We start from the raw sequence: 17815 nt of genomic DNA on the forward strand, positions 1-17815 counted from the left end.
TGCACCACAATTTTAGTTGCTGCGCAAAGATTTCAGTGGTTAAGCACTCATCTTGGACAGGTCAGCATATTAGAGCAAATGGTTTGATTTGGTTTGTGGGGTTTAACGTCCCAAAGCGACTCGGGCTATGAGAGATGCCGTAGTGGAGGGCTCCAGAAATTTCGATCACTTCGATGTTCAGATTTCGATGTTCGAACTGTCATTCGACAGTTCGAACATCGGATAATTCGAAATTTTTACAAGGTCCTGTGAAGTTCAAATAAACAAGCTTTTACTGCATTATTGTATCTTGCCTGCAGATTCAATAATTTCACATAACCTCACCGCTTTCACGATGCTGCATGTATGTGCACAATAAAAGAAGAACAAAGGAAACACGAAGTGATACAGTCGAATCTTGATATAACGAACCTCAATGTAATGAAATTCGCGATGTAACACTTTTTTTTTATTTTCCAATCTCTGCAATATTGAACACCAGGTATTTTTTTTTTTTCGATTTCACGGAGTAATTTTACGCCACACCTTCAATTTAATCAAGTCCTCGTGCATCTCATGCATGTATCAGCAGTGACCTTGACAACTGAGAATTAAAACATTAGTTGAGACACACCACGTTTTGAATTTGCCCGATATCAAAGTCAGTTTGAGGGGAGGATTCAATACGCGGGAAGAAGTATACTTTTTTTCTTTAAGACAGTTGTCCATCCTTCCACCCATCAGTCGTAAAAGAAAGCATGTGATCAGCCGCGATCATGACGCGGGATTTTAGCATCGTTCACTTCAAAAGGTGTGCTGCTACACATAGGCGTGCACAGATTCTGCGTTAGAGGGAGCGAAGTTTCACCGCAGCACTTCCCCACCCCCCCTTCAAGGCCCTTACAGCCAAAACACAACGCGAAGATGAGGAATGATTATAAAACATTTAAATTGATGTGACAAAGTAGCAACACATATAAAATATTGTGTGCTTAAGAAACAAAACAAGCGTCACCACGGATGCAGAATTGAAAATTACTCGGCGACGTATTTCTCACAACGGTTCTTTAAGGGGGGACACTGGTCTTAAAACTATTTTCCTTATTTACTAATCAAAATTGATGGAACTTGGTGGGTTTGCGCAGTTTTTTGTGCAGATTCCAAAACTTCGATTATTTCTTTTGTGATCCAATTATTTCATGAGATAATTACACCAATTAGTCTAATTCTTACAAGAACAATTACAAAATGACCACTGAAAAAATACTTCAGATGAACACATTCCTGGACGCCAGAAAGAATGAGCAACACAATATTGCAAGCAGTTCTTTGATTGAGCAATTATTTCTTGTTTTTGCATAACAAAGTTCAAAGGTAAAAATATAGCACTATAATGGTCACAAAAAAAAGCCATTTTAAAAATTTTGAATAACAAATAAAAAATATACTTGCAACATTGTGTGCTCTACATATTTGGCTTCATGCTGAAAAATAAATTATTACTCTATCTGCAATAGCTGCCAAGATATTAAGGCCGCAAAGCTGCAAGTGGTCGACAATGCATGTTTTGAAAAAGAGCAAAAAAGAAACAGGGGATTATTTAACAGACATTCACTGGTGCAATGTGCACATTTACAATTTAAGGGGAGACATTGGTCTTAAAACAGATTTTCTTATTATTAGAGATATCACAGTGCAATTTGGTGTGTATATGTATTTCTTCCTGCTGTTTTTAAAAATATAATTTGTTTCACTATACCTCAATTAGTTCTCATACTATGGAAACGTAACTGATGCCTTAATAGGTCATTTCTTACGGGTGATTAAGACACTTTCCCTCAATATTATTTGGCTCGGGTTAAAACATGGCTGTAGCCAAAGACCTGCCATGTGGAGCTACGCTATTTATATTATCACTGAGGTGCGTTACCATAAAAAATGTCCAATTATGCCAATGCTCCATAATTTTTAAATATAATTAGCTGACATTACTCTCCCCCAATTTTAATATATTCAACCTAGCAACATAAAAATAGCATAGCTCCACAGTTCAGTTCTTCCTGAATGCAACGGTGTAAGACTTATTAGAATTGTACCACAAGAACTTAATGAAAAGTTCCGTAAGGCTAGTCATGTTGACAAAAATTATGAAGTTGGGAAAATTGCAATTGAAGTTTTGACTCTCACTGCAGAAAATTTTGGGAGGAATCTTCAAGTGCAGATTTTATTTCAGTGTTCCCTATCTGTCCCCCTGCAAAACAAAACAAAAGTGTCTTATTCCATCCAAAGAAACATTTCCTAAAAACTTTGAAGTGTGTACATGATGAAATTGTAAAAAAAAAATCATAAAGTTATGTTTTTTTTCTTTTTTTTAAGCCGACGAGAGCGAGGGGCTAGGATGTCCAGCTCCAAGGATAATATCTTGAGCCCAGCAAACGGTTTCTTGAGGGAACTAGCGGTCCCGTGCCAAGGGGGCCTGTGGCAAACAGTTGGATAGCCCTGAAAAGCTCTGTTGTGACGCTCGTGCGATTGACCGCTCGCATCTTCGCGATCTCGCCGCAGGTTCCGCGCTTCGTGTGCGCAATAAAGTTGTTAACGTTTTCATGTCCATAATCGCGAACTCTGAACTGGCATCGCATTCCGCGCTGAGGCCGCGGTGATGCTCGCGTTGGGTCACTGACATTCCCGACAAAATGGACTTTGCGCCGATCGCTGAATACAGTGCGTCGGCTCCGCCGTAAAGTAGTACGCGGCGGCAGCATCACTGTATCAGGATCCGGTATGCAGTTCGCACTGTTATTTGAACCCGCGGTGTCGTCGTAACGCAAGACTCGATAGCACGCTTGCGACCGGCGCCTTCTGGCTTTTGTTCCATGCCTGTTTCTTACGGCTTCCAAAGGCTCGTTGCGTGCACGGTTGCAATCTACCGTTTTCCAGCATCTCGATCGCAAGGGGAAAAAAAGAAAAAATGATTGGCACAAAACGGTGCGTCAAGAAAAGCAAGCGCAAACGCACGCGAAGAGGCAGCCACAGCAGCGAACACAAAACAGAAAAAAAAAAAATAATGCGCTGGTCATGCTAGCCAATAGGAGACGTGGAAAGGCGCACAGCCAATCAGAGACCATAAACGGCCTTCGGAAAACCAGCGACGCCATTTCGAGATAGCGCAAATTGCGCTCAAAGAAAGCTTCAATCCAAGCCCAAGATGGCGGCAATCGGCCGGCTGAACCACCCGCGGCGCGCGCGGAAATTTCGAACAAATTTTCTCTTCTCGGGGGGCATTTCGCGGCTGCCGTATGTTTTGAAAACCGATTTTATCGCATTTCCTAACAGACTTCAGTGTTAATGATTTGAGTACAGGTGCTCGAAAGGTTAAACCTTCAGAAAATGGGTGTTTCTTGAAATCAAGATTTTGACCATTTTCAACCGTCTCCCCTGCATCTCCCCTTAAAATGGCTAGAAACCTCCAGGAATGTAGTCTCTTTGATTTCCAACGTCCAAGTTTCGCCTCTTTTATTTTGATTTGCAGTTGCAGCACATTCAGTCATCACTTTTTCGGCTGTGCGAGTCACACGCAGGCAGCTACTTTTTTTTTTTTTACGTACGTCATTTTGCCTCGCATCAAGACCACGGTGAGGAACGTTTATTGCGGAAAAGAAACATAATTTGGAGCTGTTTGCTCCTTCCCAATGCTCTGCATTGCACGGGAAGCAAGTGCATTCACTAAGGGCTATGAACGAGGTCCGATAGGCGCAAACGCGCGGCGATCTCTACGAAGACGACGTGTCCCGCTGTTTACGCATTGGAGAATAAGTTTGACGGCGATTTCTTATCCACGTTCACTTTTTTAAATGCCAATATCGCCGCCGTATGTTTTACACTTCGCCAATCTCGGCAAACTGTTTAGATCTGACGATCGTGAACTCCGCCTCGCCAAGCGAACTTTCCGCCGCGCTGCCATCATCGTCACAAAAGCAATCCGACTACTGCTTCGTTGCTGGAGTTGGCGCGAATTCAAGCTTTTTCTGTTTTGAGCTTATCTTTCTGCTCATCTGTGGCGTGCGATATCACTGTCGCGGCGGGTGCGACCGCTGGCAGTAGCAGCCTCCCGTGCTGGGGAACACGTTAGGCCTACTTCAGGTTCGTACACAAGATTGTTCAGCGCACGACTTTTGTCGGCCTAAGCGTGCACAGCCGGGGCAGGGCATCACTTGAGATGATTAATCAACTAATTTTTTTCACTTTTTTCACAAACTCTTGCCATGAATGCACCTCGCGGTTCGAAACTAAGCACGGCCGGCGTCACGTCTCCACCGTCTTCCCGCGGCTCAGTCACGCCGAGCAGATGACGTCGGCCAGCTCCACCAATGCGGTGACGCCTTATCGTCACGTGCACTCCCGAAAGCGAATGGGATTGCAAATGCCACATTTTTTTTGCTATTTTTTATGCGACCAATGGGCGAATGTAAACAGCAGAGGCGCCAATTTGAAGACGAAAGGCGGCTCTTTCGAATGAGACCAAGATGGCTACAGTGCAGCGCACAATATGGGAGCTACACCTCGCGGAAAATGGTTATTTTGGGGGCCGTTTTCAACCCGAATTCGGGCAACATCGATTATATAAATTGGCATTGTGACTAAAATACCGATCCTAGAGATGAAAAACTCAGCAGATAGGTAGATAAAGAGCTACTGATTTCGCAAATCACATTTTCTAAAAAGTGAATTTTTCGCGATGTTTTGGTCCGAAAGACCCGTGTCCCCCATTAATTGAGTTCCTGGCTTTCCGGGGGAAAACGTGGCTTGGAAAGCAACAGCACGAGTCCTCGGCAGCCAGTAAAGCAAAACTAATCCGCATGACCATAACCCTGCACCTTTAGAAACAACAGCATGCTTCCAACAGTGTGAAAGAATGAGGGCAAACTTGGCGCCCCCTTGATGATTGGACGCATCTTAAACTGGCCAAAATTCGGCGAAAAGTTGATTTTGAGAAAAATGCATTTTCGGAACGTTTGTACCTTTGAGCACTAACCTTCAAAGTATCAACACTAAATTCAGTCGGGAAATACGATAAAATCGACTTTTAAAACACCACGGGAACCTCGAAATGACCAAAAAGGGGTGAAAATTGTTCAAACTTCTCGCGCACACCGTGAGTGAAGCAGCCGGCTGGCCACCGCCATCTTGGCCTTGTTTTGAACCTTAATTCTTTGTGCACATTTTGCGGAATCTCCAAATGACGTCGCTCAAGCAGAACGACCACCATTGCGGGGGTTTTCCAAAAGCCGTTTCTGGTCCGCTGATTGGCTGAAGCGCACGTTCACGAAGCGAGCCCCTTGTCTCGCGCTTCCCATTGGCCAGCGCGACTGACTTGCCATCTTCTTTTTTTAACATTTGCGTCGCGGCTGCTGCTTCGCACATTTATAATGCACTTTTGCGATCGTGCCGGTGCTGGTCTTTAGACTTAGCACGGTGGACGTAGCCGTATCTAGAATGTATTAAACATGAAAGCCCCTACCGAGTGGGCGTCGAAGAACGTGTACGGCGGCACGCTGCCAGGGTCGCATTCTGGATCCTAAGCGGCGTGTTCTCGGCCTAGCTGCGGCACGTCCGGCGGCATATAATCGTTTGCGAGCATTTCAGAGGCATCCAAGTCAGCATCGATAGATTGCACTGTTCAGCTGATGCTCATGGTCCCCACCGACGTGACCACTTCGTTGCTGTTTTATCGCGTCACTTCAGATGACAGGCGAGCCTGACATCGCGCCATTGCCAGAGTTTCTCAGCTGCAAATTCCGCGAACGGTTTCGCGTTTAAATTTTTGTTTTAGCATGCAGCCCTGCATGTGCTGTACAGCGAAGTAGCAAAGTTTCATTCTGGAACACTGGCCAATTTATTAGGTCACTTTAGTATGCTGCCGTGTTTTAGCTTTAAGCTTTGTGCAAGTTTATTAATATTGCAAGAAGTTTCATTATAGATTTTGAGTATTTGTTTGCCTTGAAGGTCACTGCCACAAGCATATGAAGTGGTAAATGAAACTTCTCAAGCTGGTTCTAGTGACGGTATTTTAGACTTTGTGGCAAGCTTTTCCTAGTATTTGGAGAGGGTACTATTACAGGGAAAGCTCGTTAATTCGAACCTCGATAATTCGAATGTTCGGATAATTCGAACTAAACTACTTGGTCCGGCTAAGCTCCATAGAGATCTGTGTATAAAAAAGCACATTAATTCAAATGCGAGTTGGCTCTGCTATGGATAATTCGAACTACGCGCTGTTGCGTCTGGGCGGCTTGGCGCACATCACATGGCAAAAAAAGAAAAAGGTAAAGAAACACCTCCACGATCGGAAGGCATAATTAGAGGTTGCGCACATCCACAACGGGGGGCAGAACATGGAACCAGGTAAAACCATGGAAGAGTGGGTAAAACTTAAATGTCGTAATGACCGGCGGGCCGGCCGGTGGCGTTGGAGGGAGGGGAGGGCGGCGGCGGCAAGGTCAGTGCACGGCCGCGGCTGCCTGCTCTCTTCTGCGCAACCTCCGTAGCTCGCAACTAAATACTCGTTAATTCCAGCCTTGTTAATTTGGAAATAGCAATAAGTACTGCCGGCGCGGTCCCAGCCAACGCCCATGAAAGGCTATGATCTCGGATGGGCGCTAGGGGTTAAACTTCTTTATTTTCATTTTTTTCTTTTCATTTTTTTTTCTACGATAGCCATTCATCCTTCCACCCATCAGTCATCAATGGAAGCACGCGAGTCAGCGGAGATCTTGAAGCCGGCTTTTAGCACCGTTCGCATTCAAAAGCCCATTGGTGCTATCACACGTTCCAATGATTGGAGTGGCAGTAGATGGCGCCCGCCTCAGTCGCACATACCATGACAAAGCGAACATACTGAAAAGGAGGCTTGCACAACCAGATAAGCGCTGGCACTTAGCCAAGTTTGCTTCCCAATCATAGCCGAAAAAGGGCATAGGGAAGGATTGGTGCGCAATTTGAAAGTACCAAAGACTAAAATGAGTAAACGAAGTGAATTAAGCAACTAGAAGCAACCAGAATCACCCGACAGCAGCATCCGTGATTTCGCATTACTCCAATGCAGATTCTGCTGAGCTCTTAAAATTTTGAACTTTCTCTCCATCGAGAATCGAGCCTCCATCCCTTGGATCCCCAGCCCAGCGCTTTACTAACTACGGCCCCTCCCTCCCCCTGCTGGAGCTAAAGTCAAAAAATAAACACGGCGTTATTACTGCGGTGCATCTTGATGCACTCCCAAGAAATATGTTGTGGACCGTAACGGGGCGAAACCGAGCAACTGACGCCTTTTTTATTTTTTTTCCAGATTCGTAGGCACAAATCGGCACTGGATGGGTCCATTATGCGAGTGAGCTCAATATGCGATTAAATACGGTACTAATACAAATGGTTCTTGTCAGTTTTTTCAAGGCCATTCGATAATTCACTTTTTTCCCGGTCCCGTGAATTTCGAATTAACAAGCTTTTACTGTATACGTTTAGTATACAGTCAAACCTTGTTATAACGAAGTCTCATTTTGCGCGGAAATTCGTTCGTTATATCCGATATTTGTTGTTAAAGTACACACAAATTCCTACAACAAATATTCTGTTCTAAACCCAAGTAAAGGCTACCCTAAAATGGAAAGCACAGAGCTGAAAAAAAAGCATTTTTTTCTTCTTTAAAGCGTGGTATAAGCACGCGAAACCTTACCTTTCATTTTGCACTGCCAAGCACACAAATCGGGATTTAGGCCATGCAGAACTGATTTATTTAAAAAACGACGTAATCTTCATTTGGCGGCACTTCACATTATTCGATAGAATAAATTTCTCAACGAAATCGACACTATGCAGCGCTTTCCCAATGTCAGCTGATTTGGCCACAGGTAGGTTCTCAAGGTACCTTCTCAATTTCCTCGCCGCGGCCTCAGTGCTGCTGAGAGCTCGCTCTTCGCCTTCTTCTTCACTCTCATCGCTGCTCGTAGCATCATCTGTAGGAAGCAGCTGATCGACAATTTCTTGGTCGGTCAATTCGGGCGCCACAGCCAAGTTGTCATCGGCAGCAATAAGTCCTCGAACGTAACATTCGGAACCGCCAGTCGACGCCATGTCGTCTCGTCGAAATTGTCCGCTTCACCTTCAGAATCGTTGGCGTCGTTGGGCTCAGTCTCGCTGGTGGATGGGGCTAGGCCAGCATCAACAAAGCAATTTCTTATTGTCGACTGTGCCACTTCGTTCCATGCACCGTACAGCATGTCCAGCGTAGTTTTGAGGTTTATGGCCGTTGATATTCCCCTGTCTATGTCAAATATGAGCTGCGTAACCAGTCGCTTTCGGTAGCAGCATTTTAATGAGCGAATGATGCCCCTGTCTAATGGCTGCAGCACTGAGGTCGAGTTTGGCGGCAAAAAAACTAGCCGGACCGCTTCAAGTGGTACAGACACCTTATGGGCAGAGCAGTTGTCCAATATAAGGAGCACTTTCCTGCGCTGCTCTGCCATGTCTTTGTTTAAGGCCTTCAGCCATGCTTCAAAGAGCGACGACGTCATCCACACCTTTTTGTTCGAGCGATAGTCCGCTTGGACATTCCGGGCGTTGCGTAGGCACCTGGGGCGAGCAGATTTACCAATAACAGTTAGCCGCCTTTTATCTGACCCATCCATGTTGACACAAACAACAACGGTGACGCAGTCTTTGCTTTTCTTGTCTCCTCGGCACAGTTCGTTCTTCGCAACGAGTGACCTTTCCGGGAGCAGCTTAAAAAAAAGCGCAGTCTCGTCCACGTTGTAGACATCGCGCATCTCGTAGCCATCCAGTTGCATGCGGAAGCTTTCTGCCCACTTCTCGCAGTTTTCTACATCGACGGCTGCTTCTTCGCCCGACAAGGTGTGGCAAACAATCTGGTGGCGGTCTTTCAGCCAGCCACTGCTTGCATAGAAGTCCTCGTGGCCTAAGACGCAAGCGAGACTTCTTGCCTTCATTTGAAGCACGGCACCAGACACAGGCAGGTTGCGCGCTCTAACGTCCTTGAACCACGCGAACAAGGCATCTTCAACATCCTGGTGGTGACGATACCTGATGCGCTTCCTGTCGTTCTTCACGGCACCTGCAGAGTGCACGTTTTCTATCTTCTGCCTTGCGCTCAGTATGGTTGACAGAGTGCTAGGCGCAACACCGAAGTCTGCGGCAATCTCTTTCTTCTTGCGCCCGCTGTCGACCGCCCTGAATATTTTTATCTTTGTTTCAAGAGAAACTGCTTTGCGTTTCAGCGCCGCCATGCTGCAAGACGACGGCACGACCTCGAGGAAAGTGAGCACATGCGCGGGTCGGCAAAAAGTAGGGGCAGTGGAACGCGGGCGGTGGTTCGATCACATGCAGGGCACATGCCAGGCAGCCGTTGATGCTAGATTCATTCGCGGTCCCTAGATGGCATGGCGTGCGAAAGCGCGGGTGATTCAAACACATTTTAGGTGGAGGCGATTGATAAAACCAAAATTTAGCGTTTTGAATTTTTTTTTTGCTTCTTTGAGGATTTTGAGTCTATGAATACGAAATATGCTTCGTTATAACCGATTTCGTGTCAAATTTTCAGTTTTTCATTTCGTTATACAGATAGAACTCCCATAGAAATAAAGCACAGCCAACCAAACTTTGCTTTTACTTCGTTATATCCGATAATTCGCTGTATCCGTGTTCATTATAACGAGGTTCGACTGTACAGTGAAAGCTCGTTAATTCACAACTCGTTAATTCGAAATTTTGGATAATTCGAAATAGTCATCGTGGTCCGGTCCGCAGTGCATAGAAGTCTATGCGCGTAACAGCTCGTTAATTCACTCAAAAATTGGCGCCGCCACCTATAATTCGAACTGCGCGCCGCCAAGCGGCGCTGTTAAAAACCATCGTTTGAAGCTTTCACGGCAAAACGATAGATGGCACAACCATCGGGGCGCCGCTAGGGTGCTGGAACAAGTACTAAACAGTCTTTCCTGCCGCGACTCCTTCGAGGAACGACGTTTTAGTGTTATCGACCACGGTTTCGTGTTGCATTTCGTGAGCCCTCGTTTTGCACGCCGCTTGTTGTGAGCTTGTGTCCGCGAGATGTGTTCGCGTGGGAAATACTGTGCCAAGACGGTGAAGGAGAAAGTGGCTATTTTACGCGAGGTGGATGAACGGAAGGCCAGCAAAGTGGAAATCACGAAAAAGCACGGGATTCCACCAAGCACGTTGTCGACGTACGTCCGAAAGAGGAAGGCCATCGAGGATGCCTATGAAGCCGAAGATTTCGCCAGCAACAGAAAAAGGCTTCGGTTAGCCAAGTATCCGGAAATTGAGACCGCTGTGATCACGTGGGTGAAAGAAATGAGAAGCGCTGACATTCCACTGAGCGGCCCAATTATCATGGCGAAGGCGGCCGATTTCGCCCTGCGCTTGAATGTGGAAGATTTTGTCGCCTCCGAAGGATGGTTTCACTGCTTTAGAGACAGACATAATCTTGTCTGCCGGGTGTTGTCTGGATGAGGACATTGTCGCTGAAATTGTTGGGGAGCAGTCTGTCCCAGAAGAGGCAGAAGACGGGGACGACGACGAGGAGCAAGAGCCCGTGCGTCCATCCGCGGCAGAAGTTATGGGAGCGCTGAATGTCGCGCGCCTTTTCTTCAGCTTTGAAGAGGGGGAAGAAGACTCCCTGCGTCGCATTCACATGCTAGAAGACCGAGTGAGTACGGTAGCCCTCAGAGAGAAGAAGCAGATGATGATAACAGACTTTTTTGCTAAATAAATGTTTTTCGTGCCCTCCGGGCATTAAACGCCTTCATTTTTGCTCACTTTCATTAGTTCAAATTTTGGTTAATTCGAACCGGCCTGGCGGCCCCGTGGAATTTGAATTAACGAGCTTTTACTGTATAGCCGTTCTCATAAAGAACAAAGCCTCACAAAAATTCCATTTATATTGCCATAGCTGCAGTGTAGCAAAAGTTAAAGGTCGTCTCAAATTACAAATGCGTTTTTCTCAGTGCTGTTTCTGGACCCTGCACACAGCCTTACTGTGCTTTTTCTCTACATTCTCATTAAGTGATAATGACAAAATTAGCATCACTGCAGCCATACTGAAAAGATCAGAGGGTGATCCAATATTTACATCACTCTATCGAGATTTTGCAAATTTCCATTAAAATAATATTGCATGTCCAAAACTTTTGCTGATTTCTTAATGGCATACACTACCTTGGCCATGGGTGATGGTGACAGCTTCAGTTTCAGTTAACATATTCAAAATCTGAGGACAGTTTTGGAAATGGGAAGAGCATGTCATTTTTGATGAGAAATATCACCGTGAGGCTACTGATTGTTCAAGTTATAACATGTGGTCAAACTCCAAATGCTGTTTTCTCAGTTTCATATCTTTGGTCAGTCTCTACAGTCTTACGCAGGGTTTTGATAACTTCTTTTTAGTTCACAGAAATAACTTTGGTACCATTTTCTTCAGAGAGAATGAGGTATGCAATGACCTTTTTATTTTTTTACTTTAGGCAATAGATAAATATCAATTTGAGATTAGCTTAATGAGTTCGTGTCAAATAACTTTTACTCTCAACATAATAAGTGAGGATGATGTGCCTTTTTGGGAAAAACGAAGGATGTCATCGGGTATGGGAAGTCTTTGGCTATCAATCCGTGCAAATAAAAGCAATAAAATGCAATGAGACAGCTCATTAAAGCTGCATAAGAAATTCACTAAATATGCTCTGGACTTTGTTAGATAATGTTTGATCTAAGACCACCAGCTCAATTATGATTACATTTTTCAAATCAGAATAGAAAACCCCATCTGTGTGCAAAGTTTTGTGATATTCTAGCCATAACTAAAAAAAATTAATTTTAGGACTCTCGTCGCCCCTTAAAGGGACACTAAAGAGAAAACAGAAGTGGGCTTGCATCGATAGAATGCCAATTCCCGATTACAAAAAATCCACTCTTACTGAAAACAGAGCTGTTATAAGGTAGTAATGAGGAAGAACAGAAATACAGGTATCGCCGCCACAGCCGAAACTTGCAACTACAAATCACGTGACGCGCTAGGAATAACGGAGGCTGACAAATGCGAATTACGTTGCTCGTTTGAATGCGGTCGTAGGTTTTGTCTCGAATATAATAACAGGCTTTTATCATACGTAAACGACGGCGAAAAGACAACGTAACCATTGCAAGGCAAATATAAAAATATACTTGGAGGCGCCACAGGCGCCCACTTCAGTTTTGGTTATGTTTCGGCTCAGGCATTTCGTGTGCACTCGGATAGTTTGTTCGGACCTGCAGCACCTGAATTACGAGCTTGGAGCAGCAGATGCACCTGGCTCGTTCCCATTTGAGCATTCGGAGGCGCGAGCAAGCGAAATCCGCTGCCACCGACACGCTCCTTCGTTCACACTTCTGCGCCAACATATTGCGGCCGTCGCGGCTTCGACTGCGACCGGACCGCTCGACTGCAGCTACGTACGCCACGAAAAGCATACATATGATAAGTACCGAAGGAAAAACGCATTATCATTCAATTGTTCAGTAAATCATGGCACATCTGACCAACATATTGCGTCAACAAGACCTTCAACGTGCTATTTGCAGGCATCATAAACAAAAGGGGTATACTTGCCGCTCATACCAAGGAGAGCGTCGATATATTGTGCTCGTCGGCCGGCGAAAAAAAAGGGCCTCGGGTAAAAAGTAAGAACTAACAATAACGAAGCACCAGCAATACATTACAAAAGGTAAAAAAAAATCTATTTGCAGCAAAAAAAGAAACGCGAGTAGCCGTAAGATTCGAACTCGCAACTGCTTGCTCCGTGACGTTCGGCGCTAACCACTCGGCTACGCCACGCCGCAGGAGCACGGGAAATATTTCTGCACTTTACCTCATGGCCTCATTTACAATGAAATGTTTCTGCTGCCGGTCTAAAAATTACTTCTTGACCATCAGAGCATGCTGCCTGCTCTCACGAATGGCAACTAATGTTCTGGATGCCTATGTGCACTATATTGTGCACTGGATCCATTTTAACATGTGGAATTTCACAGCGCTGGCAAATTTAGTGGCGCCGGTCTTCGATCATGCTCTGTTACCGTGGACGTAATTTTCTTTGAACACGGAGCTGTAGCACAAACCTTGAAGGAAAAAAAGTGTGACGAAGCTTCAAAACTGACAAGCGCAGCAGCGAGGACACTATTTTGCTGGTAACTAAATCTTATTTGTATGTAAACATGTCGGGAAGCGTTGCGATGACCGAGGGCTCGGTTTGTTTATACACAGTGCAAGGAGTGCAAAAGCTTGAGAAACATGTAAAGTTTTGTGATTTACAAGCGCTCTATGTTTTTTTTTTTCTTCCTTTATGGGCCCATCGCTCGGTAAATTACTCTCTTCATCGTTTTATTTATTTCGGCTGTGGCCGTCATTGCGAGTACGCTGTTGCCATGTTGGCCCTTGAGGGATGCGACGCCGCGGGCCGAGCCGGCTCGCTAGCTATCACGGAGTCTCCGCTTACGTCATAGTGTGCGTCACTCAACTCCGACTACGTAGTCGGAGGGAACAGTTTGAATTCGACCGGCGGGAACAAGAAAAAACCTCAACTTCTTATCGCAATATCTCAGCAATTATTTGATTTTTTGCTGCCGGATATGCGGCGACAGTGTCACCAAACGTAGTTTATTAGATTTTCATAGCATCTTTGGATGTCTTTAGTGTCCCTTTAAGAGGATTTGGGGGAAGAGGAGGGACAACGCCCCTGCCCCCCTCTGTGCATGCCTATGCTGCTACGCACATTCCAGTGACTTTGTGGCAGCGAACTGCGACCACCCCAATCGCTGTATGATAAGCAATTGGACAAGCCCAGCCAACCGCCACCTGCACTCCTATCAAAGCCTCTGGCACTCTGCCAAATTCCCCCCCCTTCCCCTTCACTACATCTCTGCAGCTAAAACACACTAGTGATGTTCTAGAATTTTGGCACCCTGACAAGAAATACACTGGACTGTGACGGCGCAAGACTCAAATTTTTCAAAGCCTGTACTGCTGCCATGGCAAGAACAGCTGCTCTCCTTGATCCATGGCGCGCATCTGGGGAGCCCTTACTTATATCCCAGTTGCGCGGCGTGACTCGGCGCATGTGCAGTGAAGTGCAGCATGAAAAAGTGGTGAAGACGCATAGCGAACTTGGCGCGCGTGCAACGGGGAAACGCGCTAACGACTAGCATTTTTTTCATTTTTTTCTTTAGATTATCGGCAGCAAAAATTTTCAGCAAGTTAATTACGCATGCAAATATGGTATACGCACATGACGAATGAACAAAGGATGGCCACGCAAAGGCAGCCACGCGGGCGTGGGCAATATGCGAGCTCTTTGCTCACACGAAGAAAAACAATATGTTCGCGTCTGTTTGCTATCACCTATTATCGTCCTGTACTGATCGCTGCTGGACCGGAATTATCTTGTTCACCCATCCGCTTACCATCTAACTTAGAGATACTGTGGCTTTTGTGCCGTGCTTCACCACATTCAGTCATAATCGGCGTGTGTTATAGGCCTCCGCATGCAAGCCCAAACTTTTCCAGCGAACTCAACAATATGCTCAACCGAACGCGCATATTCTTATCCGAACGCGCATATTCTTCTATTTAGTGATTTTAATTATTCAGAAATAAACTGGCTCAACCGCCCTCATTCACAGCCAATCAGTGCAGAATCAAGAGATTTTCTAAATGTTTGCTTGAACTTTAATCTTTACCAACTAGTAACCAGCCCAACACGCATCGCAGGCGATTCGAACAACATTTTAGATTTAATACTAAGCTCTCATCCTGACAGTTTGTCATCCATTACATACTTAGAGCTCATTAGCGACCATAAAGTCATTCAAGCAGATTTTTCCTTCCGCACCGAGCGCCATGAAATACAAAAGAAACCAATCACCCCCTGTGACAAGGGTAACTACAATGCCATTAATCATGAACTGAGCATTTTTTTCCCACTCTTCGAAGCCGGTTATAACCAGAGATCTGTTAACGAGAATTGGCTAATATTTAAAGATAAACTCCACGAACTAACACAAAATTTATCCCTAGAATAACTTTTCGTGAAAATTGCTCTAAACCCTGGTTTTCTAAGACACTAAAAAGACTCGAGAATAAAAAGAAGCAGCTTTTTCGCGCTGCCAAATTGAAAAGCAGTTCCGAAGCGTAGGAGAAATATTTTTCAGCCGAAAAAGAATACTTGACTTCGGTCACCAATGCTAAACACGCATTTTTTTACAGCGACCTACCGCGCATGCTATGCGATAACCCCAAAAAATTTTGGCGCGTTATCAATCCCGGACCATCACACTCAATAACCCTCACTCATGCATCCGGTATTCAAGCCTCCGACACAGAATGCGCTAACATCTTCAATACGGCGTTCTCGTCAGTTTTCACCCAGGAGCGCCACCCGCCTCCAAGGATACTTCCTACTAATGCCACCTCACCGATGGACGCAATAACTTTTCTTCAACTAGCATCTCGTCTTTAATTGAGCGTCAGCTGGCCTCAACGAGATAAACACTAAACTACAGTAAAAGCTTGTTAATGCAAACTCGAAGGGGTTGAGAAAATTGTTCGAATTAAGCGGAGTTCAAATTAACAGTCGGGCACTGGAATGAGCGCCATCGTGGCCCACCGTGCTGGCCGAGCCCACATGTTGACTCATTTCCATGAGTAAAGAGGGCTAGGCGCTACTGCACGTTTACGGAGGGCGATTCCGATAATTTTTGCAATTGAGCCGCAACGGCGAATGAACGGGACTAATCGGTCAGTCATGCGCCGCAAACAAGAACCGGAATGCATTCGTGTGATTCGCGAGCTTCAAAACATGTTTATTTACACAGAAAAATAATCGGTAATGTGCGTTTGCCTGCGTTTCTTGTGCCGCGACTCCACAAGCATCGACTGCAGCTTGCCCAAGAGTTCCAGCGCAGGATCCGAATTCTCATCAGTGGAGAAGTATCGTGCAGCGAGATCGAGCACCGACGCTACTTCACATGCACTAGGGGGTGGCACCGGATCGTTGCCTTTGTCGGACTCTTCATAGCTTTCAGCCGTGTTCGCCACCCGTGAGCCCTGTGGAGCACATGCAGCCGCGATTATATCCTCATCACTCAAGGGCCCAGACGTCTCCACACCGTTGTCAACGTCAACGTAAGCTTCAATGGCGAACCCCTCCGACAAAGCCGCGTAGCCACGGTCGAGCACGACGGAGTCATCATCAGACGAAGCCTCCGCTACCTCCGCGCTGCATGCTTCTGGGGCGTCACCGAAGCCACACTTGCGGAAACAATTTTTGATAGTTTCCGGCTTGACGGTATTCCACGATGATGCCAGCATGTGGACAGCTCCAAGCAAATCGATGTCGTACGACTTGCCACTGATCAAACAAAGAAGCCTCTCTAGGAGGTGGCGCCTGTAAAGCGTTTTTAAGTTCTGAATAACTCCAAGATCCATTGGCTGGAGCACAGAAGTCGTGTTTTTAGGCAAAAATGCCAAGCGGATTGCTGTCAGTCCACTCACGTCACAATGAGCTGCACAGTTGTCCACGAACATGAGAACATTCCTGTTCTGTGCAGCAAATTTCCTGTCTAGCTTGCACAGCCAGTCGGTGAAAATTTCCCGTGTCATCCATGAATTTTTGTTTGCGGTGCAATCAACAGGAAGCGTCTTGATGCCTTTAAAACAGCGAGGCTTCTCTGCCTTGCCGATCACCAGCAAGCGGCACCGTTCCGTGCCCGTCGCATTTGCGCACATCATGACGGCGATTCTTTCTTTGCTTCTCTTTCCGCCAGCACAAGTGTCGCCTTTGTAAGTGACGGTCTTGTTGGGGAGCAATTTGAAATACAGCACCGTCTCGTCAGCATTGAATACATCGCTGAGCGCATAATCAGCGAGCAGTTCCTTCAGTTCATTGGAGACCCACTGTTCACACGTTTCCTTGTCGACTTCAGCTGACTCCTCACAAACATTTCTAAATGTCAGCCCGTGATGCGCCTTGAAACGTGACAGCCAGCCTTCCGACGCGCCAAACTCGCTGATGCCCATTTGGCTGGCAAAGACTGCAGCCTTCGCAGCAGCAATTATGGGCCCGCTTAACGGAATGTTCCGGCTGCGAACTTCTTTTACCCATGCCATTATGGCACTCTCCACTTCGGGATGGGCCGACGTCCGTAGCCTTTTGTGAGAGGGCTCCATAGCGTCTTTACGAAAGGCAGCACTGATCGATTCCTTGTTCCTGAGATACGTTGACAACGTGCTCTTCTTGATGTCATACTTTTTGGCTATATCCGTCTTGGATAGGACACCACGTTCCACCTCACTCAAAATCTCCATTTTCGTCTTGAGGTCATTTGCCGTGTATTTACCGCGGTTTGCCATGGCTGTCACAATCGATGAGTCGTCGCTGGCAAAGCGGTGAGGCAACAAAAGCGGTAAAACTTGGACCACCACGGCACGAACAAATGCATGATACCGAAAACTGCGTTGTGCACACAACGTGACTGCAGGACAAAAAGAAAACAGGCTTGTCAAAAGCGCACCCAGCAACCGCGGTGCAGCCAAAACCTGCAACAGCTTGCACCAGACCGTTGGTGTGATGGAGCCTGGCGGCACCCGGCAGCAAAAACCTGCTACGGCAAGCACCGGAATGCTCGCTGTGACTGTCGAGTGCGCACCTCGTCTCGCGCGCGCGGGCAGATTTGAAAGATATTGTTTTTTGCGTCTTTAGTAATCTTTCTGCGCATTGTA

At 46.1% G+C, this 17815-nt stretch overlaps 1 protein-coding gene across 1 annotated transcript in view; it reads right to left on the reverse strand.

Moving 5' to 3' along the window:
• The window catches only part of LOC146209677 (mitogen-activated protein kinase kinase kinase 7-like), a 124136-nt gene that overhangs the window by 52607 nt on the left and 53714 nt on the right, over positions 1-17815 (reverse strand). The window lies entirely within an intron of this gene.

This window comes from Amblyomma maculatum, chromosome 1, assembly GCF_055883805.1.
Source record: "Amblyomma maculatum isolate TAMU_Amacu chromosome 1, ASM5588380v1, whole genome shotgun sequence".
Lineage (NCBI taxonomy): Eukaryota > Metazoa > Arthropoda > Arachnida > Ixodida > Ixodidae > Amblyomma > Amblyomma maculatum.